The following is a 6002-nucleotide window of genomic DNA, read 5'->3' on the forward strand; positions in this document are numbered from 1 at the left end:
GTTATATATCTTGTAAATTTACGTAAATTAAAGGATTGTTGATCAAATACGTCATACATTTATCAAGCTTAGTAAAATATTAATGATATTGCGATGCCAGCATGGTACCGTGTATTTGTGATTTCGCAATATTCGGATTATTGACAACATTCATTGTGATTTGTTTTTTCAGTTTTATGTATGGTCAAAATTGATGATCAATTATTGATTCTGAAAATTAGTTTGACAATGAGGCTGAAGGAAGCATATCTAGCTATTAGATGATGTGTCTCCCTTCACGCAAGTCACAAATAAAAAGGGTAAATTTTAGTTAATTCCCAAGTATAATGGTAATTTTTTAATTATCTTTTAGATGTGTGAAAATTTAATTAGTTTTTTTTTTTAATTTTTAGTCAAAAGTTTAAGATGAATGAGAGGAGCATTAATGGTTTTTTTAACAATAATTCAGAGTAAATTAATGTTTCAACATTTTTTATTTTGAGGAATAAACTGAAATTTACCCAAAATTAAAATAAAAACACACACAAAGACACACCATATCTATGTGCGCACGCGCGCGCATGCATTTATAGTTTTTCTCTAGTGAGGGCATTCTCGGATATATACTAAAATACAAAAAAATACATATTCTAATATATTGAAGACTATTTTTTTGTATTTTAATATATTGAAATCTATATTTTTTTATTTATTAATGACATCTTCACTTTATAAAAACGAGGATGTTTTTAATTTGGAATTTTAAAGTACAAGAACATTTGAAAAAACGCATAAACCATGCGGTTTAAGCGCTTTAAGTTTTAAGCCTTTAAAGCTTCGTGATTTTAAAGTTTTCTCAAACGTTTCTGCACTTATGATTCTGGACTAGAAAATTACTATATATATATATATATATATATACACACACACACACACACACACAAAATGTATTTTGTCATGTAATATAATGAAATTTGGGTTTTTCATGTAATACATGTATGTTGACTGGAAAACTCAACATGTGTGTGCAGTGGTGGACCCAAACACTAAAATTAGGAGAGTTTAGTTCAAAAAATTATAATTCAATTCGGGGACTCTATGCCTTTTGAATATGCACTTAAATACATTTAAAGTCTCAAAAATTTAAATTCTATTATTTTTTAAATTTAAATAATATAATACTAATTTATTTTAAATGATGAACTCATTTTTTTTTAACGTAATCTATACAAATACAAAATTATGTGGCTCTCAAGAACTACTAAATAGCACTCCTATTACAAAGCTACAAGTATTTTGTTTCGTAGAAAATGTGGTTACTCTTTTTTTTTTATATATAATTGTTTTTGAAGGACTTAGGGTATGCTTGGAAGAAAGAATACCGGCCGAAGTCCGCTTGTGCATGTTGTTTTCTCAATTCAATATCTTATATTCTGATTCCAAAAATAATTGCATACGCATCCCACACCAGCCCTCATCGAAAAGTAACGGCAAAAGGGGAAAGACAGCAAACGCATCAATATCTACTTCCCCATCGATCTCTCTTGTCACATTTAGCAGATGCTTGCTACTAAACCAAGTTACCGTAACTGTAAGGCCCCAAACCAGGCCGGGCGGGGGGTGTAAAAACAGTGGTGACTTCTTCTTGTTTCGCAAATGTGTTTGCTGATCTACACGTCAAAAAGGAAAATTTGGTACCCACTCATTATTGTCTCCTGGCATCGTGATGACCCTTTAAAGTTTTTGTTCTTCTGGACGCACGCGTTAAAAGTAGAACTTATGTGCTGCAACTTTATCTACTTGATAATCTATTACATTTTAATGTTTCTTTTGGGGCAAATCTCTTCACTTTTGTCTCTCTCTCTTTCCATGTCTCTTTATAAATATCTCCAATTTTTTTTTTTTTTAACAAATCCAAAAGATTAGAGAACCAAACCAAATGACTATAATCCAGACGTATAAAATTTATTTTGAGAGCTTCGCTAAGCTACAGCTCTTTTTGTACAGTGAATGAAAAATGGGTTTAAATAAGTCTCATAGTTTCATTTTATGAGAATGCAGATTTTTAATTTAAATATACTTAAAGCGAGCGCTGCTTTGAATTACATCGTTAACGTAAAATATCAAGACTTGGTAGGATTGCACTGTTGATGATCAATTGCGGATCAATATTTAATCAAAATACCATAAAATCGACCACCCTCAAAATCTCATGAATAGCCACACGAACCAGGGATGACGGGATTATTATATTTTATAGGAACAGTAACCAAAGAGAGAATTTTTGAAAAAGATCAAAAACAAAAAAAGTGATGTGACGAGGAATTTGAATTGATTCATCACCAGTTCCAGCCATAATTGTCATGCAGGCCTTAATTCTTTTTGCCCCGCTCCCTCGACACTTTTTTCTTTTCTGAGAAATAGTGGTGGCCTTCAAAATCTCACAAAATAGCTTATAGCTTCACACATTCCCGTGACTGGCACAAAACAGGAGGAAACCGAGACCTACGTACATTAAATTGATATGGTAATGCCGTAATGGTACCGTTCCGAGTCAATTCCCTTCCTGGACCACCGTATGATGATTTGTGAAAGATGTCATTGAAATATTGGATGCATCGTTGGGTCCAACTATTGTTTTTGGTCTTTGTCCTAACTATGTAAATATACGCGGAACAATGATTTTATGATTCTTTTTTCAAAGTTTAAGAAAATATGGCTTTTCTTTTTGAAAAGAAGAGAAAAACAATAATGGCAGAGCAAGAATGGTGTGCTGATGAGCGCATACGAGATGGAGTTCAAAATTCACGGGATAGACATTGTAGTTGTGATGATAATAAAGACAAAGGCTCTTTATATTATTAATTAGTGCAATAATGCCACACACCCATCTTCAAATTCAATAGTATTAAAATATACGTATTGTTATTTTTAACCTCCCCCAAAAAAATAAATAGAGGAAACTACACAATTAATGCTTTGCTTTGATATCAATAGAGTAATGAGGCAGGAATGTTGGCATCAGACACCTTTTGGTGGAAGTAGATAGTCTATGTGTAACTTAGATGATCTCTCAACAGATGGTTGTGCCTAATGTTTTTTATATTTTAGTGGTGGTAGTTCGTGGTTTTTTAAGCAGGAATTGACAGATTTCTATCTCTCATATTTATCGTGAAGCGAACTCAGCTGTAGATTTCATGATCAATATGACTCACTTGGTACCACATGATTTATATTTATTTTCTAACCTGCCTATGAATATTTATTCTATTATTTTGTAAAATATATTTAGAGTTTGTCAACCCTGCCTTATTCTTGTCTAACTCGTCTCGATGAGCCATTTTTAATAATAATAAAAAATAGAGTAATGAGGCATGATAAAAACTACAATATTGATTCTAAATGATAAATGCCAAAAATATTAAAGGTGAGAGTCACGATTTTCTATATTGATTCTGTATTTGGTTACTTGTAATTTTCATTGATACGTGTAACTCAATTAATAAGTTGAGGAATCTACTGGAATTCATTGTGTTTTACGGAAGAGAACTTTAAAGATGGTCACGAGCGAGCGGAGAGGCCAAAAGGAAGCTTGCCGTGAACAAAAACGCAAAGACCACGGACAATAAGAATTAGTATAAAAAATTGCAAAAAGACATCTCTCAAACTCTTTCCAAAAAACATTTATAAGAATATTTATTTCAATTAAAATAAAGATAGATGCTTGCTTACTCTTTATATTTTAGTTTAAGTGATCATTTAGTCATTATATTTTTAAAAAATTCTTCAAAAAACTTTTTATTGTTAAATATGTTACTCTCATTCTCGTACCTTTACTTTTTCTTTTTTTTTTTTGCTTTTATAGTAATAATCTTATAATAATATTCTTGGGGATATTAATGAATTTATCTATAAAAGATTTCATCTGTAAGTTAACCTTGAAATCAAGTGAAAATAAATGTAATCTATTACTATTTTACTTTTAGAATTAATTCAATAATTAATTTTTTATAAAAAAATTATTAGCAAGATTATAACTACAAGGTATTAAATATGGCTAGTGTTAATTCATTTTAAATAATTAGAGGATTGTTTTAAGGGTATGAAAAGTATCAGTTCATTCATACTAATAATTATTGGTCAATTTGCTAATAAATAATTGAGTGTTAATTTGTTCATTAACTTTTTCTATAGACTAATAATCAATGTCTCTAAAATTCTAGTAAAGGTATTATTGTAAAAGACCAACAAAAAAAGAATAAAAATGTCTCATATTTTCATAAGACATATTTTAAAATATAAGAATTAAATAGGTATTTAACCAAAAAAATATAGAGATTACTCCAACGTTTACTCTTAAAATAAGATATACAAGTCTCTTTCAAAATGCTATTAATTAGAAGGAATCTTGCTTTACGTCTCTTTCAGTATGTTGGACACTTCATTGTTGATCACATACTACCAAACCATAGGTAAAATTTATTTTCAATGAAAATATACACACACACACACACAAACAGAGGGGAAGGTTTATTGACAACATGATATTTGTTTAATTGATATACCATAATTATAATATATCATTGTTATATTTGTTATTTTAAACATAATTTTATCGCATTGATTTAAAACATTAAGGAAACCCAATTATTTAAGTTTCCCATTCTTACATTAGGGTTCAAGAGAATTTTCACCATTCAACTTCCAAAGTAATTAGGGTTAACGCACGCGATTGGTTCAAATCAAAACGAAGCACTTACGTGAGTCATTAACGTGTAATGAGCATAAAGCCAATTACTTTAAATGCAAGAGCGAGTGTGATTTCAGCATTTAACACATAATTATATTCATCACAACAAAAAGTGTTTCCTATTTCTTGTACTATAATTCATAAGGTGTAAACAAACCTAATCGATTTAGATATCGCCAGCTACTCTCTTTTTCTTTTTCTTTTTTTTAATTCGTAACAATCCACGTATGTTATAATGTGGAGTTCATTAATATACATTTATCTACTTATTAAAAATGAGATGTACTATTATATATATATATATACACACTCTCACTAATTTTGTGTTTGAAGATCTTACTTGGGGGGCCCTTTTCATGTTGCGTTATATAGAATTGATATTTCTTCGAGTGATGTAATCTGTTGACTCCAAACTTTATATCAATAAATATATTTACATAGAGGACATTTAAAATCTTAGCTAATAAATGAGATGGGTCGGCTCACTATATTTATATAAAATAAACTTTTGTCAACACCTAACTACTTAACATTTTAAAAGCAATCAATACCATATGCAGATAAATACCACAAGTTCGCGTAGAAAAAAAGTTAAAATTAATTGTGAATTACCTAACAATACAATTCATGATGCACCAATTAATTCATTATATTTTTAAATTTAGATTATTTGGAGTTGGAGGTGGGTTTAGTCTGCCACCATCAAATTCAACTTATATCGAGATACTACAAAATTTTCTATAACTCGTGTGTGTGATGAAACTCATTCGTGTCATTATAGATTCACTAAATTGAGAGCCAAGCATTTGAGAAGAATAAGTACTTGAAAATTGTTGTTCAATACTGGCATATTATTGTATAAATTATTTTACTTGATTCATATTCTCAAAATTAAGTGAAGTTGCACTTCACTAATGTTAAGAAAAATTGAATGGATTTTAAAAATATGGAAAGTTCTTGTTACTTTTGCCAAACATCAGGGGTTTGTTTCATTTTCTGGACCAAAAAAAAAAATTTTTTTGACCAAAAAAAAAAATTAATTTTTCCTTCTTTAGCTAATTATACAAAACACAATACGTTGCAATGTTGCATGCCTTTATTTGCTTTGTCTTCATGCAGAATCTCGCTGCCTCCATAACTTGACATAGGCAAAAAAGAAAGTCAATATTTCTATTTTACTAGCTAAAAATAAATTAAACAGCTTGTCATTATCATGACTAATTCGAAAATTCTCAAAAAATGTATGAAAAATTCCGGATTTTGACCTTAATTA

This window comes from Citrus clementina, unplaced genomic scaffold (assembly GCF_000493195.1).
Source record: "Citrus clementina cultivar Clemenules unplaced genomic scaffold, Citrus_clementina_v1.0 scaffold_8, whole genome shotgun sequence".
Classification (NCBI taxonomy): domain Eukaryota; kingdom Viridiplantae; phylum Streptophyta; class Magnoliopsida; order Sapindales; family Rutaceae; genus Citrus; species Citrus x clementina.